Source organism: Lissotriton helveticus, chromosome 4_1, assembly GCF_964261635.1.
Source record: "Lissotriton helveticus chromosome 4_1, aLisHel1.1, whole genome shotgun sequence".
NCBI lineage: Eukaryota > Metazoa > Chordata > Amphibia > Caudata > Salamandridae > Lissotriton > Lissotriton helveticus.
This window is the reverse complement of record NC_136063.1, coordinates 194,141,481-194,160,685: the sequence shown is the minus strand read 5'-3', so window position 1 is coordinate 194,160,685 and position 19,205 is coordinate 194,141,481.

Sequence of the window (19,205 nt, the reverse complement as noted above, 5' to 3'; positions counted from 1 at the left end):
GGTCTCTTGGTTTTGTTAAGATTAACGATCAGGAATGAGACTTTAGTTTTTGCCCAGATCTAGGTTGTTGCCGAAAACAAGATGTGAGTCCACCACTGTAGACATAATGGCTCCTCTACCTTCTGCAATAAGAAAGAGGACAAAAAGTTTGAGCTTTTGCATTTAGGAAGTACGATAAGACGTAACTGTAGAGACTTGAGGGTTCCATCTGTAGTTTGCCATCTTCTTTGATTCCTAAACCTTTCATTGCATTGATTAGTGTTGGAAAAAGTCTAACGTTATGGGGCAAGACGTGGTGTGAGCAGAAGAATGGGCTATCACCTATAACAAGGCCTTATATCGTCCTAATGTTAAAAATCAACCCTCTGGTATCCATCCATTCCTTGATTTTACAAACACATTCTCTCATATTAGCTAGCATATGTGTACATTTGAATGCCATAAGTTCAAATAAGTTTAGAGAGAAGTTGTAAATAAATATGAAACCACAATGGGGACAGGATCGATATTTTGTGGGACTATTGTATTGATTGCATTTGATTTCGTTGAGAAATAGCCAAGTGCCAATTTTGACCTTAATAATTAAGATGTGTTCAACACTGTCAAATGCCATTGAACGGTCAAGCAAAGTTAGGGCACTGAAACTGTCTTAGGCTGCTGCCGTACAGAGATCTTCTACTGCAACAATCAAGGTAGACTCCATGTTTATGTTGTTAGAAAAGCGTTTGGATGTCATCCAAAATTAAGTGATCTTCCAGAGATGTACAAATAAGTTTATCTATGTAAATTACAGAAAAATAGACTGTTACTGAAAGTGGCATAATAAATCTGTAGTTGAAGTGGGTAGTATGATCCAAGTCAGGCTTTTTCAGGAGTAGGCCAGATTCATTTCTAAAGGGACAATGTCAGTGTATTGTGTAATTTCTTTGACTTCTTAAATTAGACAAATTCGGTTTTTGAGAAAAACTTTAAATATAGAGGGTCTGGTGGTTACTCAATGAGCAGCGATGGAGCCAGAGTAGGGGGACAGGCCATGAGTTTGGCAGAGAGGGTACTCCATCGCCATTGCAATGGTGTACCGACTCCACCAAACTCTAAATCAGCCCCTAGGAGACCAAATCCTCCTGTACACTGTAGTAAACTTTATCCTCAAGTAATCAACAACAGAGCTGAATGAAGAATGCCAGGAGTTATAATTAATAGTATAGTTAGTGCAAAGCTGCATGACCAAGAGTAAGATTGCTGTCATCATATCTAGGTATCTAGGAGCTGCTGTAGAAATAGGCTAGTATACCACCTTCTACAGCTGAATTATGTGTTGTTCAGATTTAATCACTTTAAAAACTTCTTCAAGGCAGTGGGTTTGGATGGCAGTCTGTTGCGTTACCACTTCTAAAACAGGAACCCTCTTCATGAAAAAAATTACATTATTGCGTTAAGTTAAATTTCCACCACTTTCTACTTTTATGTTTTCTCTTTTCAGGATCAATCCTTGAGATACACCTGGAAAGCCGAACCAGGAGCAGGTTTCCATCCAGATGTACTTTTGGGAACTTCATGTGATATCTTCTGTGTATTCCTGTGCGCTCTGTGATTAATCCTCCAAAAAGTAGACTTCTGCACAGGCGGGTTGAAGCCTGTTCTGCAAATGCACAATTAAAAAAAACATAAAAGTCTGCTTGATAAAAACCTTTTTTCCTTTGGAGAAAGCCATTTTTAGGGTGATGCCTTGACCGTTCCATTTTAGAAGGGGAGTTACTTCAGCCCTGGCAGAAGTAATGCTACAACTATTTCTAACGTGGAAATTAGTTAGATTGTTATTTCGAGAATGCCCACTAAAATGTGTTTAAAACATTTTTATTCTATTGTTCACTGCGCCTTATCTTCAACACTTTGGTTATAGCAGCTCATGAATTCTTGCAGCTTGGCAGGTTGATATCTGCCTGCACAAGGCATCATAGAAAAATACTGCAGAGCTTGTTGACAACTGTTTAATTGAAAATGATGTCAACAATTGTGATATTTATACCAATTAATCTAGTGAGGGTCTCCAAAGCCTTCAACAGGTCAAAGGCGCTCAGTATGAGTAAATAAGCTACCTTTTCCCAACCTCAAGAGTTACCGATGCCAGGGGTACTAGTAACTGCAAGGATTGATAAAATAAAGATCATTACGAGTTGGATCCTGAATTTCCACTTAGAAATCCATAATTCCAGGTATGATTCTCACAATAATTCTTCATATTGGGTTGGACTTTCACCCAGGGATTTCAGCTGCTTTTATCAGCTGAAGTCTCAGAGTGAAAGTTAGCCAGGATACCAGTCTGGTCACAGTGTGTTCTACAAATACACCATACATGCAAACACAGTTAAAAGATCTGCAGTGTCTGCAGACTTCATAATTCAGATGGGGCAGTAACTATTGTTACTGGTCCCATCAAAATTAGGAAGCCACTTATAATAAGAATCGTAGATTTTACCTTTGTTTTATTATGTGCAATTAAACTTTATGACAGTGTAAGGTATTATTATACGAACAATAGCGCCCTTACTTTTGTGTTATCTTGAAGTGTTAACATTTGCTACATGTGGCCCCCTAATGCTGTTGATATTTTTTCTCAAGCAGCATTTTGTGCATACATTTCAATCACCTGCGTGTCATTCTTTGCTAAATTTAAAAGAAAATGAGTTAAATTATGTTATAATTTTGATGGTTGTCAGAAAAGCTGGAGAAGACATGAGCGTGCAGCATTGCTGGAAAGTATGACGTCCCATTGTATTTGCCAATCAACACTATATGATATGTCCTTCATTAAACATTATTCCACCCCTTCATTGTGCTTCAATGACTCAGAGTCATCATCATAGGTCAGTGGTTCCCAAACTGTGTGCCGTGGCTCCCTGGGGAGCCGTCAAATCTAGCCAGGGGAGAAGCGCACCAAGCACTTTAATGCATTTAATGTTGAAGGGTCTATTGGCTTCAGTTAAACGAATTAGACTTAAACACATGTCGATGATTTGTAAGTGGCATGCCTAAAGCTGTAAAGTAGTGCTTAATTGATAGCATGTTGAAGTAGATCACCTCCATATTTCTCTGGATCCCCACGATCCAACACTCCCAAATTAAGTGGAAGATGCCTAAATTATATTTTTCTACTCGTTAATAGTTTTGTTTTTTCCCAAATGCATTTTACACCAATGCAATTAAGGTACAGTTTTCCTGTCTAATAAACACACTAAGTATTATTAAGTATTGATATTTGTACTTGAATAATAGGTACTTCCAGTACACATTTCTTTCAATACACACACATTTCCAGACAGGCCTGCTCTCTCCTTGAGCACAGGGAAGTAAAACACCATATACAGCATAATGCCAACATTTGGAAGCGAGAAAAGGGGACATTTAAAAAATAAAAGAAAAAAACAGAGGAATGTATTTAACTTGCATCTATTTGGAGGCAATTTTAGGGAGGGAACAGCAAAAATAAAGATGTAGGTGGTTTAAAAAATCATGAGTCATCCTGCTGAGACAGGTGTGTTGGCACCTATAACTTGGGTAGAAATGACAGTGAATGCAAATATTCTTCAAGCACAGAAACAATTTGGCAACGGGGCCTACATGCATTGGAGTGCTAACTAGACTGTAAGTGGGATCAAAATGTTTGAGAGGGTACTCTAAAAAGGCATGGGCAAAGAAGTGTAACTAGGAATATTTTATGAGAGGTGACGCCTTAGTGATAAGAAACACCCTGCATATATGATTATAATACCTTCAACAGTTTCATCCCAATTATTTTCAGCGAGAAAAATGCAAGAACTCTTGAAGCTGGGCTTACTTTCACCCTACCCTCTAAAAAAAGAAACAGTGGGGAGGCGTGGGCAATGGCCAATGGCTCAAGGAAGCTGCGGGTCGGAAAAGTTTGGGAACCACTGTCATAGGTAATAGCTATTGCAAAAGGTTTTTGGTTGACTTGACTACCTGGCCTTTCTAACACAGTCAACCAACAGAATGCCCAGAGTGATATTTTTGTTAGAAGATGTTGCTAATAAAATTGTAGTGATGTAAGGAGGTTGTATTTCTTCGATTAAAAAAAGGGTGGCATATCTGGCATCTAACAAATGTGTAAAGTTTTTTCTAGCCAATCAGACCCCAAGTGCTGGGGCCAGGTCTGATGCAGAGACAGTTGGAGAGGGAGATACAGCGGCTGCCGGGATGGGCGGTGGTAAGTCACACTGGTTGCTTGTAGACAATTACTATTATGCTCACTAGCTACAAGGGCTTTGACTCATGACACATGATTGGTGATCGTGAACCCCTCACTACAGCGGTGGTTGAGTTCTTATGGTCTCTTCTATTTGCAACTCAACAAAATCTCACATAATGAACGCTTCAAATGATGAGTTGATGGAAACGGGAAAGGACAGAAGGTTAAAACAAAGCATAGGTGAAATGGTATATGAGTGAAAAGATACACTGGTGAGTGAAAGGATGAGTGGGTGGGTATTGTGTAAATGGATGGATGGGTGAAAGGATGGATGAAAGGTTAGATACTGAATGGTTGGATATATGAATGGGTAATATGGGTTATAAATGTTGTTGAAAGACTAGATAAGAGAAAGTAAAGCTTGAATCATTGTGGCTATCAATGGGTGAATATAGAAGAATGAAAGGATGAATGAATATTTGCTTGGATGAAGAAACAAGGGAGCTCTTCTGGAAAGGGGCTTGCTCATCTACTTAGCTTACTTGGTTTTAATATTATCAAAGCAATGGTTTAAAGTGGGGGTTATTTACATTTTTGGACCACTCCCTAGATTCACTGAATTTGTTAAGCGAGGCTGATGTGTATCCTGCCCGTCATAATTTGTCACCTTCAGCCCTGCCCATGGCATTTCACCACCCACGACCTAAGTGCACTATGGTTCAATTTGTAACTGCAGTGTTGGCTGCACAATGTGCGTCTACTTCAGTTAATGCAGTATATACAAAGTTTACAATGTATTGCAACCCTAACACAAGGAGTGTTTCCCTTTGCCTATTAAGTTGTCTATTAGTACTTCACTCCTTTATTCTTTCCTAAGTTCTTCTGTCCCAGCCTACCAAAAACTAGAGAAATCCATTCTTGGCTTATGTCTCATTTTTATGGCCATGTCAAGAGATTTAGAAATATATTTCCTGGTTGCCCATAACATAACCGGATGAACGTCTTCTCTTACTAGCCCTTGTAACTATCTTGACAATTAGTGGGGTATGCTGCCATGACCTATGTTACCTGCAACATAAACCACGCTAAACAATTACATTTCTGCAGTAGAATTTCATTGCTTACTTACTGTCACGACTCGCTCCCTGCGCTCTCATGCCCACCACTAGGGGGCTGGATTGTGGCACTCTCCAGTGTTCTAATAAGCTTCCGGACTTTCCTCTGTATGCATATACTGCCTTCCAGCCACTTGGACACTATCTGGAAATTGACATCCATTCCCAATCCAAGCCGAGTTTTGTGGAACCAGTCTGCTCATTCCTGAAACTCCATTACTTATAATCCCCTCCTCACTGCTTTCTCTCCACCCCTATGGCCAAGGATGGGTGGAGGAATTCAGCACACCTGTGGCAGCTGCTAGCCTGCTCACACCTGATCCATGTGATTACGGTTAGCTCTTTTAAGCCGCAGCTCCCTTCAGTCCAGCATGGGTCATTGTAGCCTTGTTCCTGTGAGACCAACTATTAATTCCAGAGCTTTTGATAGCCTTGTTTCCAGAGTTTCTGAGCTATTGAGCTATAGGTATTGCTTGTTCCTGTTCCTGAGCAGCTGCAGTGCTCTCTTGATCCCCGAGCTGCAGCTATTTTTTGTTCCTGAACTGGCACTGCCTGCCAATGCTACCTTGATTCCTAAGCTTAGCTAATTCCTTCTTGCGTGAACTGGCATTGCCTGCAGTGCTATCTTGTTTTCTTGATTCCTGAAATAGCGCTATTCTAGTGTACCCTTGATGCCTCTCCTTCTGTATTTACCTTTTCCCAGTCCCTACCTTTCTTCCCATTACCTTTAAAAAAATGTAGTTTTTATTAACATTTCAAAACGTACAATAACAACATTGAGCTAATTTACAGTGTCGCAACTTATTAGCAGGCAATGCATGGTATAACATCTCCCTCCCCACCCCTCAGCCCTCTTGGGCTCAGATTATCACATATAAAAGCGAATTCCATACAGCATTACATTAGTGGCATTACATTGGACCTATGGTCTGTATTCATGATGTGTCTTGAGGGAGATAAAGAGAGCCAGACGTTTCCCCTCGAATGACCCCCATAGTGTCTAAACACAGATTTCATCTCCCTCCTGAACTACGGGGGTAACTCACCTGGTGGTGTCAGTAATTCTGCAAGCATTGAGCCCAAGCCTTCATATCATCCTCCAGCTTTTCATCCCTCCGTGTCTGTTTCATGTGGCACCCCTCAGCATTCATCCATTCAGCCATGTCTCTTAACCAGTATCCAATTTTCAGTTGCCTAGGAGACAACTATCACATTACAATCCTGCGCTTTACCAATGTCAGCCTCATGATAAGGAATTTCCAGCTTAATTTTCTTTTCAAACGAAATGGAATATGTCCCACAGGGACTGGCCCATCTCCCTGGGGTTCTCTCAACCAGTGGCCCGTTGAGCTTGAGTACCACAGACTGCCAGTAGCTGTATATATTAGGTCATCTCCATAAAATGCGCAAAAAATCGGCAGCCTGTCCCCCACACCTGGGCAATCTGCAGACCACTCAGGATTAATGGCCTGCAGCCTACTGAGAGCTAAATATACCTGATGGATCGTATTATACTGAGTCAGTTTGAACCGAGCACCGGTGGAGGTGATTGTCTCCCAAGCCCTTGCAATAAGAGTCCTCCTAATATGTACTTCCCAGCTGCTCTGAACCAATAGTGTGGCTGTGGGAGCATCCTCCCTCAAGGCCCAGTGTATGTGTGAGACGGGAAACAACCTTTACAACGAAACCATTACATCGCACTACATTTACAACACAGGCATTACATCGCAACATCCTTTACAACCCATGTCACTACAACGCATCCATTACATTGCATGTCACTACAACGCATGACACTACATCGCATGTCACTACAATGCAGGTATTACATTGCATGTCATTACAACGTATACCATTACAATGCATAGTACCCCTACACTATCCAACACTTACCCTATTGTTGCACCTACTGGAGTTCGAATAGTCATTTTTACCCCTACACTATCCAACACTTACCCTACTGTTACACCCCCTGGAGTTAGAATAGTAATGTTTACCCCTACACTATCCAACACTTACCCTCCTGTTGCACCCCTTGGAGTTAGAATAGTAATTTTTACCCCTACACTATCCAACACTTACCTTACATGCAGTGTAATGGTATGCGTTGTAATGGTATGCGTTGTAAAGGTATAATGCAATGGAATGGAATGCGGTGTAAGTGTAGTTTAAAAAAAATCATTGTAGTGGTATGCGATGTAAATGTATGCGTTGTAAAGGATGTTGCGATGCAAAAGCTGTGTAAATGTGTGCATTGTAACGTCATACATTCGTGTGAGACTAATTTCCTGCCGCCAGCCATGACCAACACGACTTTTAGTGTCCGGGAAGTCGGTGTTGCCTCGGGGAACATCAGCCAAACCTTTTGCGCTGTTGTCGTTATTTTAGCAAATTGCAGGAATTGCCCTGCCCCAAGCTGAAACACCTCCATGCCATCTGCCTGAATGATAAACTGGTTGGTTTGGTATAAATCCCCCAGCGAATTGCAGCCGCCTTTGTGCCATTTGCGAAGGAACATAGACAGTTGAATATTCTTGAATGGGCGCAGTGCACAGATACTCACATCCGGCGCAAATAACACCCTCTTCAGCACCGTCTTAACCGCATGCTCCCATGAGCCGCAGACCATTTGAATCACATAGGCCAAACGCGCTGGTGCCCTCAAACCCATCATCATAAATTCAGGTAATGGATACTCTCTGTACATGCCCCGCAGCAGACTGCATACCCAGTTATTGTGTCCGTCCAACCAGTAGATTGTGTGTTGGAGCTGCGCAGCCAAATAGCAATTCTCTAAGAATGGTACTTCTAGTCCATCCCCCCCCCCCATGTACGTTTCAAGGTCCCCAGGCTGACTTTTTACCTCCCAGTGTCCTACGGTAACTCCACGGTCAGTTTGTCCAGATCTATGAAGATCCTTCTATGTATGTAACACAGAGGTCCCTGAAAGAGTTATAAGCACCTGGGTAATATTATTATCTTTACCAAGGTGATCTTTCTCATCAATGATAGTCGAAGGGTGATCCAGAATTTTACATTGTGTTTTAGGCCGCCCATTATCCTACCCATGTTCGCCTCCTTGAAGTGTGTAATTCGGTTCCCCAGATGCTTGGCCATCTTCAGTTCCCTGGGGAGATCAAGAGGTAGCAGATTGTGTTCTGTCCTTCCTGCCATGACGCCCAGGTGAAACAGTTAGGACTTGGTGTAGCTTACGTGCAACCCGGTGTGTTCACCAAATTCCCCCAAAATCACCAGCATGATGTGGACAGAGTACCTAGGACTTATAGGTATATCAATGCATTGTCTGCATAGAGGGACACCACATGGGTGGCATCCCAGATCCAGATACCCCACCGCTGCAGCTCGTCCTAAGATGGCAAGCCAGTGGCTCTATAGCCACAGCAAAAAGCAATGGTGATAGGGGGCACCCCTGACGTGTCCCCTGACTCAAAGCAAATCTTTGCGATACTGTCCTACTCACTTGCACCCTAGCTGAGGGGCCTCTATACAGCAATTGCACCCATTTTATATAGTTTCCCCTGACACCTACCTTATGTAATACCTCCGACAGAAATTCCCACAATAGAGAGTCGAAAGCTCGTTCAAAGTCCAGCTGCCCGAACGCATACTGGTCATCTTGCAAGGTGGGAGAGTGTAGCACCGGAGACAGCTGTTGCAAGTTGCACAGAGAGTTCCTATTTGGGATGACCCTGCACTGGTCCTACAATATCAGCTGAGGCAAGTAAGTTAACAATCTTGTGACCAAACCTTACTGAGGATTTCCTGGTCGCCATTAAGCATTGATAAAGGCGGTAGGAGGATACCGCTGATCCTTCACTATCGGGCTTGGGCAGCATCACTATTATTGCCTCCCTCATGGACTCTGAAAACAACTCCTTTCATAAACCTGTCATAGACCTTCAACAGAAGCTCAGCCAGGCCCCACTGTCTAGTGTTTTAAAACTCCACTGGTAAGCAGACACCGCCTGGGGACTTAGCCATCTTCAACGCTTTCATCACTTCCATTATCTCATCTTTAGTGATTGTCCCTATCCTCATCAGATAACATTGGCATTTGGATCGTAGCCAGGTACAATACTACTGCTTGCGGACACATGAGACCCGATGCCATAATCACCTCTTGAAGGCGTTCGGTAAATACTCCAACAATATCCTGTTGCGAGGATACCAGTTGACCCTGCCGGTCACGGAGCCCCACTATTGGTGTGGTTCTATTCTCGCCACGAATAAGCATGGCAAGCATCTGACTTGCCTTGTCCCCTTCCCTATGTAGCCTTTTCCTATATTTTGAACACTAAAACTTGTCAAGTCTGTCCCAGGTGTCTAGCAAATCCTTCTTACAATCCTGCCACACCTGCAGGCTGAGAGGCCTCTTAACCAGTTCCTTTTCCAGGGCACCGAAGCGTTTCTCATGGCCATCTAAAGTTTTAGTAAGCTGCTGTTTAACCTTGTATGTTATTTTCAGGGCCTCCCCTTCACTGCATCCCAACCCCTGGCTCTGGTGGATGCCCTGCCCAGGTTTCACTACAATAACCATCCAGCACCCTTGACACCTCATGCGCAAACACCAGGTCCGTTAACACCCCCTGATTAATTCTCCATAATGGCACCGCCGGGATCTGCACATGCATTCAAAACATTAACTAGCAAGGGGTAAATTGTCTCAGATATAATGCGCCAGGTAAGTAAAAATGTTCAGATGATGTAGGACCACATCCAATAGCAGGCAGTAGTAAATACGGCTTACGTCCCTGTGTCGGACGCAAAGCAAGAGTATAATTTATTCTCGGGGCGTCTTATTCTCCAAACGTCTTCAGGCCCCAAATCTCTCATCCTTACTCATAGTGCACCAGTCATTGCTGGCTTAGTTCTACCTTTGGAGGTTGGCGATCAGTTGCTCTATTCAGTATGCAATTTAAATCTCCATCCATAACCGCAGCCACCTGCACGTGTTCTAATGTTGCGCCCAAAACAGTGCCAAAAAATGCAAGATCATCTATGGTTGGGGTGTACACATTCATCAGGCATACTTCTCTTGCATCGAGCATCCCAGCAACTATCACACAGAGGCCCTCTGTATCCGTTTTTACCTCCTTTGATAGAAAGGGAACCCTGGGGATCACCCATATCATAGCCCCCCCAGCATATCTAGAGTACGTAGTTGTAAAGACCTGCCCCTGCCATCTACGCTTCCGGGAGGGCAAGGAGTCTCCCCAAGTATGGGTCTCCTACAGGAAAGCCACAGAAGCCCCATATTAGCACAGGTAAGAGCACAGTCTCTGCCTCTTATGAAAGTGACCCAGCCTTTGGCATTCCAGGTCATGTATTTCCAATCGGAGTCCATCTATATTGTCCGTATCCAGCAGCAGTGTTCCCATGTGCAATTCTCTGCCACCCTATCCCTCTCCCCCGACCTTGTCTCACAGGCCACGGAATTCAGTACAGTCATGGAGTCTGACCCAAGCTTGCCTCATTCATCAAGTTCAAAGCCCAAACCTTTGGCAACCATCCCCCTCTCACAGGCAGTGAATGCAAACTGGAAGGCATCCCCCAATGTGGCCAACATGTAGGGCCTGCCGCCCTATCCCCCTGAAGAGGCAACAGCCTCCTCAACTGTGTGGGCATCTTGCATAGGGCCTGTCATCCCACCGAACCGGCGAGTCCAAGGAGCTCAACCCCCTCAGCAGGACTGTGGTCTGCGGTGAGCTGCCCCACCGACATCTAATTCGAAGCACCAAACGAAACATAAACTCAAAGGTATACATTTTTCAGTTGCCCCACCAACTCATCCCTCCTATACAATACCACTCATAAATAGCAAAAAAGCACTCAAAGTAATCCACAAAAGTAATGCAATGGTGCCGTAGCCACATATTCACGTCAACATCCCCCCTGATCTGTCAGAGGCCCCACTCCTGTATTCCCTGACATTTCTTTGGAGTGAGAAAGACTCAAAAGTATCCGGGATGCGGTTAGAGTCTGCCAGCGTACCATCTGGACAGGCAAGAATTCTACTGGTGCCATCGGCACTTGAGTCCAACAGTGAGTCCGTGTAGCGCCGCCGTGCCCCTCGCCCCAGTGTCCCAGTCCGTTCCTTAAGCATGATCCTGAGTGTTCTGCTGTGATCTGCCCCCCCCCAAATTTTCCAGTGAGTCATTGGCCTCTGCAGGGTTCGTGAAGAAATATAATTACCCAGTGTGTTGGACTCTGAGTTTTGCTGGAAACATAAGGCTGTTCCGCATGTTGTTTTCCCTCAGCCGTTTTTTCATTGTCCAAAAACCCTTTTGTAGGTCTTGTGCCTTGCATGTATATTCTGTAAAAAAAATGATCGTTTGGCCATTGAACTTGGGTGACCTATGTGCCCTAGCGTGCTGTAAAATCGCATCCCGGTCCCTGAAATTCAACAGTTGTGCCTTAATTGTTCTGGGCGATGCTCCAGGTCAAGGTGGGAGGGCAACGCCCTGTATTTCCGCTCAATTGTGAAAAAGTTTGAGAGTCTTTTGGGTCGTAATGTGTTCACAATATAATCTTCCAAGAAGAGCTCTGTAGATTGACTCTCCGCTTTCTCAGGAAACCCCACAAGGTGGATGTTATTCCTGCTGGAGCCAATCCAAGAAAGGGGACTATGAGCTTTTCTAAGGTCCTGCATACATGCCCAGACAATAGCAATATCAAAAAGGAAAAGGGTATGCAGTTCCTCAGTGGGTCTATGTTAAAAAGGGAGTGAGAGTGTACCACAATGTCTTTAGCGTAGATCTTTTTCCCTTGCCGTAAGATGCTTTGGGTGTAAGGGGCCTAAAAGAACGGTGTATATGAAGTGAATGTGTTGGGTGAAAACAGGTAAGGAAGTCCCCTCAAAAATATTTTTATTGTGACTGGCTTCCAACCTGATTAAAACAATAGGAGTGGTGACTACCTGATTCTATTAATATAAGGTAGTATAATAATCATGTTATCTGTCCTTTATCGGTCGTCGATCACATCTTTAGGTAATCTCTTCCCTATAGATATTTTTTGTGGTAATTCAAGGTTAGGTAACCCACATACCACGGTGTGTAGATGTAAGATACATGATTTGGTCCTGAAGAATTGGCGCTTGATCAGACAGACAATAAGGCATGAAACATGTTGACCGCTTAGAGCAGAGCGCAACACTCTGAACATGGAATCAGGTAGTCGCCACTCCTATTGTTTTAATCAGATTGGAAGCCATTCACAATAAAAGAAAATTGGGGGAGACTTTGTTGAAATAAGGGTGGCACTACCAACCAGAATATACGATCCCTAAGTATTGCCCGGCGGTGTCGCCTCTTGAACCCATAAAGAAGTTAAACTATTGAAGAGGCAGGCGCTGGAGACTGGAAGGCAGGAAACAAGATTTTTATTCTCTCCGGAGGAGAACACAACGAAACAGACAGAAGGTATCGTTCTGAGGTGCTCTAGCTACATTTCTGAGGCCTGGCCTCTTATACACTGTTTTATGACTTTATTGCAGATTACATATTCATGTTAAAGCTTTGATGTATGGAAAAGACATTCCCGGAACTCCCCTTTGGGCCCGTTCCCACACACATTTACAGTTGAAGTCCCCACCCTAGTCACAACAGGTGATGAGTATCGCGCAGCTGGATATTCCGCCGATTCACGGAATGTGGGGGGTTTGATCGGATCTCATGGAGTGGGGGCTTTGATCAACCCGGGGATCCTTTGGTGGGGGAAGCTTTCTATTGTACGGGGAGGGGCAAGGAATGGTATCGGCAGTGCTGGGTGTCGGCCTGGGAACGGGGAAGACAAACGGGCACACGGGGAAAAAGGGGGTTTGCATCAAAGGGCCGGGGATCATAAATGGGGAGAGGGGAGGTGTTGCGCTGAGAACAGGACGAGGGCCCGGGGCAGAGCAGCGCTGAAGAGGGGTTTTATGATTCGCGGCAGGTGCAGGCAGGGGGGTTGTCAGTATGCGGGGGGATGCCGGCGAAGCTAGGAGGGGGAGAGAGGCGCGCTGGCTCTTGGCGAGAGCAGGGAAACCATGGTGTTCAAAATGGCGGCTGTTTTACGCGCACAAAAGAGGTTAAGGAGAGCAAGAGGGCGCCGATAATGTTGACGGTCTCAGCCCAACTTTCAACAGTCCCCCCTTTTCAACATATCTAGCCAACTTGCTTTACTCAATGTCAATTTTCATCAAATTCCTAACTTCGGTATCATACAATGCTCTCATGTGTTCGCTTCCAAAGTCCACAGTTTTGGGAAAAATACAACTCGCACATAAAGAACACATAGGTGGCAGACATTGAATTCCCAAGCACAGGCCACATATTACAACTACGGGAATCATGATAATGGTGAGCAGTCTCCAGCCCCAGCTTTTGACGGTGTCCCAGAACCAACCACCAAGCGACCATTCTTCTTGCTCTTGGTGAACTTCCGAAGAGAGTCTGTGAAGATGTTCGATGGCTTTGTACACTGAGGGTGAGTTGTCCGGTATGTATGTGCAACAACTGGACCCAATAATGCGGCATGCTCCTCCACGGTCCGCCAGAACCACATCTAGAACGAGGCGGTTCTGGAGAGCCACCAAACGGACCGCTTGGAGCTCGGCAGTGTTGTTGGCAAAGATGCCCGCTGTGATGTTCATGGTCGTCTCGACTGCCTGAGTCAAATGTCGGATGGCACGGCTGTTTGCCATCGGGCCCCAGAGGGGGACGAGTCCTTTCATAGCATCGAGGAACTGCGCCCCTGTTGAGTCGGCTTGTTCAATGTCTTTGGCTCGTTTTTGCCTGTGGTGATTCGCTGGGGCTACATAAGTCGGAGGAAGGACGAAGGAGATGTAGCAAGTGCCCCCCCAGCCTTTGGGGAGCCAGGTGTAGGCCTTCGTGCCGCAGATGAAATACATGTTTGGGGATGACACAAAGGAAGGTGGATCCGTGGAATCCAAAGTTCTGGTAAAGTGGCAAGCGCTGCGACCCACCAGCTGTGTCCCAAGTCCTTCTACACACATGTGGCCTGTGACGTTGATGACCGACAGGGCCACAGTCAGAGTGGCAGCCGTTCGTTTCCGCAGATAGGAGAAGGTGGGTCTGGTTGGATTGTTGAACACCTGCATTTCGATTCGTTCTTTAGCCGGGATGTCCATTTGGATCGAGTCGCTGGGGGTCAGCGGGCAGAAGTGTGTCTTTGTCTTGTTTCGCCCGGCCCCGTGAGAAGAATGTGCTGCAGTTCTGCTGGAGGTGGCATTGCCCGTATAGCTTTCTTGCAGGAGGATCAGCCAAGCAAGGCAGGAGCCGTGGACAGAGAAGGGTGAAGGGATGAATGGTATTGAATGTCCAGTGGCATGGGGTAGCAACCCACAGATCCAGCAGTTGGTGGTATTGGTGGCAAGATTGTGCTGGTGACGTAGCTGCACGAAAGAGTTGTTCCAAAACTCCTTTCGCCTCTCTCTTAGTTGAGGAGAGAGCGAAATTAGATAATGGTCCTTCATGGTGGTAGGCTGAGCAGTGGTTAGGAATGTTTCGTGAGCAGGTGCATGTTCTTCCAAAATCCAGAGCGTGGTCATGAGGAGAAAACAGAAGAGGATTGTGATGAAGAGTGCAATTGTCTTTGAGCTATGGAGTCTGTCTGTTCTCGGATTTCTGTAGTGGGTATTTCCTGCTGTCCCCGTCGGCTTCTTGTTTGGCGCTTCCATCATCTTCTTATCTGGCGCTTCCATCATCTTCGTTTTCAAGGTGCTCGGTAGTGGGCAGGACCACAGACTTAGTTTTAGCTTCTCTCCAGGTAACCCTTGGTAGTTTGGGTCACCGTTCTGAGATCCTTTAACCTAGTCCGTGGCCTACTTAGCCGAAGCTCCCTCCTTTCGACGCAGGAAATACCCTTCTCGAGATGGCACAGTGGGGTCAGGATGTTTTGAAAGTTCAAGTGTCCCAGTATCAGGATAGCAGTTCAACGATGGTCGGTCCTGGTTCAGGAGCTCTTCTTGGGTGTTGACGGTGTCTGTCGTGGCCAGGGCTGGAGAGACCTTTTTGCAGTGATGAGCGTGCAGCCAGTGTTTCTTCCCCTCCACTCGAAGTGCGGTCCGAGTGGCGATCAGCACTTGCCAGGGGCCCGTCCACCGGGGTTCCAAACTCTTTGATCGCTGAAAATTTCGGATCAGCACGAAGTCCCCCGGCTGGATGGCGTGACCCGGACCCCTGGAAGCATCGGGGATGGCCTGCTGCACCTGCTGATGAAGGACAGACAAAGTTTCAGTCAATTTGTACAGATAATCAGACATTAGGACGTCCGGAACGTCATGAATGGAAGTTGGTTTCGGGGCAGACCAGACGCTCATGGGTCGACCGAAGACAACTTCATAAGGGGTTAAGTGATGTCGGGTGGGGGTAGAGCGCATCGATAGCAATGCCAATGGGAGGGCGTCTGGCCATTTCAGGCCCGTGGTAGCCACTATTTTGGCCAGTTTAAGCTTTAGTGTGGCATTGTGTCGTTCGACAAGCCCAGCAGATTGAGGGTGGAAGACTGCGTGGAATTTCTGTTTAATACCCAGCCCATTTAGGATGAGCTGGATAACTTTGGCTACGAAGTGGGGGCCATTATCACTCCATAAAACACGACAGAGGCCATAACGGGGGAAAAACTCCTTTAACAGAACCTTTTCAGTGACCATAGCGGTGTTGTCACGGGTTGGATATGCTTCCACCCACTTGCTAAATGCGCACACCACGACGAGCACATATTTCAAGCCTTGGCATCTGTCTAGCTGGATGTAGTCCATCTGCAGGACTTCAAATGGGTGGTTTGGGACCCCAAATCCCCCCCGGGGTACTACAGTTCCTTTCCCGGGGTTGTGTTGCAGGCATATTAAGCATTGTTGGACCAGGCGTTTGGCGGAATCTGGGATCTTGTCATTGTGCCAAACCCTGGAGACAAGTTCGATCATGGGGGCTGATCCTATGTGGGCAGGGGAGTGTGCCATGGTTAATATGGGAATCAAGTATGAATCAGGTAGCAACCATCTGTTCGTGTCTTTTGTCCGCCAGCAGCCTTCATCGTCTTTCAATCCCACCCGTGTCCATTCAGTCAATTCGTGTTGTGTGCTAGCCGTTTGTATGTCTCTAATTGTGTCCTTGGCGTCAGTCCAGTTTTCTGCTTGTGACCTGGTCACGTACATACGTGTTGTCGTTCTATTTTCAGCTGTCGTTCGGGCGGTGATGTCGGCTAGTGCATTTCCCTGTCCAATAATGTCTGTCACTTTCTTGTGTGCCTGGCATTTGATAACGGCAAGTTTGTTGGGGAGGAGGACAGCTTCGATTAAGGCGGAGACTAAATCCCCGTGCAAAATGGGTGTGCCGTGTGAGGTCAAGAATCCTCTCTCCCTCCAGAGGAGCCCAAAATGGTGAACCACCCCGAAGGCATACTGGCTGTCGGTGTAAATGTTCGCTGTGGTTCCTGTTGCCAGGATGCAGGCTCGCGTCAAAGCAATCAGTTCCGCTGCCTGGGCAGATCGCTGGGTGATGCGGGCTGTTTCTACTACAGTTCGAGCCGTGGTGACTGCATAGGCAGCGGAAGTGGTACCATCGGAGAGTTTGATGCAAGAACCGTCCACCCACAGCTCCCCGTCGGGGTCAGGGAAAGCCGTGTCTCTGAGATCGACCCTGCTCCTGGTCTGTTCGTCCGTAAGAGTCACGCAGTCATGTACGGGGTGCACATTGGGATCGTTCTCTGGCAAGGGTAACAGAGTTGCTGGGTTCAGTGTGGTGCATCTTTTCAGGGTGATATGGGGGGAAAGCAAGGTCAGTTCGTATCCAGTCAGTCGTGCACTCGTCAGATGTTGCGTCTTGGTTTGGTTCAGGAGGGTGTCGACTGCATGGGGTACCAGTACCGTGAGGGAATTCGAAAGTACAATCCCCTCACTCTGTCGGATAGAGATTGCAGCAGCAGCTACAGCTCGAAGGCAGGCAGGCAAGGCTCTGGCGACAGGGTCAAGAGTGGCAGAGAAGTAAGCGCACGGTCGTTGCTTAGGGCCGATGGCCTGGGTCAGGACAGATAAAGCGCACCCCTCCCTTTCGTGAGTGTAAAGGGAGAAGGGCTTTTTGTAATCAGGGGTACCTAGGACAGGGGCTGAGCAAAGGGCATCTCGCAGTTCTGTGAAGGAAGTTTGACACTCAGGGGTCCAAGGGAGTGGGAAAGGGACGTCTTTGTTTAGCAGAGAAAGCAGTGGTTTTACAACGAGGCTGAAGTTTGGTAACCATTGTCGGCAGAAGGAGGTGAGGCCTAATAGGGAGCGAACCTGCTTCTGGGTCTTAGGGACAGGGGTATCTAGAATGGTTTGGATTCGATCAGGGGTGAGTTTTCTTCCATCCTTGGACAAAAGGTGGCCTAGGTAAGTGACCTGGGGTAGGCAGAATTGCAACTTCTTCTTGGAGACCTTGTGGCCATTTTCCGCAAGGAAGTGCAAGAGTTGAATGGTGGCGGTAACCGCTAGAGGGGTGGTGTCGGCTGCCAAAAGGATGTCATCGACATATTGTACCAACACCACTCCGTCGGGTAACTGGACTTGGTCTAGTTGTCTTTTGAGGGCCTGGCTGTAAATGCTAGGGCTTTCCGTGTAGCCTTGAGGCGCTCGGCAAAACCTATATGAGCGGGCTTTTAGGGTAAAGCCGAAGAGATATCGGCTGTCTGGGTGGATGGGGATGGAGAAGAATGCGTTCTTGAGGTCGATGACGGAAAAGGTGGTGGCAGTGGATGGAATCAAAGTCAGGATGGTGGTGATGTCTGAGACCACAGGGTACTGGGGTACCACCACTTTGTTGATCTCTCGGAGGTCGATGATAAAACGGTATGCTTTCTCATCTCCCTCTCCCTGCTTCTTGAAAATGGGCAAGATAGGGCTGTTGCAAACGTTGCTAACCACTTCCTCTACCACTCCTGCGTCTATCAGTGACTGGATAATCATTACCAATGCCTTCTCGCCCTCTGGCGATATCCGATATTGTGGGAGTTTTGGGAGTGTTGCGTCTGGTCGGACAGTAATGTGTACTGGGTCAATTAACATACGCCCTACGTCCGAATCCGCTTTGGCCCATAGATACGGAGGTAGAGTGTCAAGCAGGGACGCGTCAACGTCGGTGATGGAAAACATGTGTCGGGGGGAGCAATGTCTAAGCAGAACGGGGTTGTCGTAAAGAAACACTCGAACTCCATCTTGAGAACACCTGATCGTCGCTCGGAAGTGTTTCAGTAAGTCAAGTCCCATAATGGCGTCAGGGCTATTGGAGGAAAGCAAGAACGTGGTGTCGGTGGTGTTGTTTTCTACGTCAAAGAGAATCGGGGCAGACAAAGGGTTGGTGGAGGGCGTTCCATCGAAACCTGTCGATGTTATGAGTGAGCCAGACAAGGGTGCCCTTGGAATCAGTCGTTTAGATAACGCACTACGTGTTGCGCCAGTGTCTACCAGAAATGGAGACTTGGTACCCAGGACCTTAGCAGTGACATAAGGGCCCTGCTGGTCAACATAGAGCTCGACTGGATCCCTCCCTCGCCCTTGGCTGTCCTATGCGAAGGTGTGAGTGTCGTCATAGTCAGATTGTTGATATTGGTTCTGCCTGGGTCGATCAAACGTATTTGGTCTGCTTGATCGGTCGTTAGTCGCGTCATTTGGGGGCCCTCGTTGTTGTCCCTTAGGTCTCGGTCCGTTTGCTACATCCCTGGGGTCTTTGTTTCTGATCATTTCCAGAAGAACTGGGCACTGGGATTTCCAATGGCCAGTCCCTTTGCAGAAAGCGCACTGGTTTTCTCTAAGGTCTGTGCGTCCACTGTAGGAAGTCAGAGTGCGGTCCTGGGGAAATGTAGTCTTAGGGACGTTCGTCTGGTAG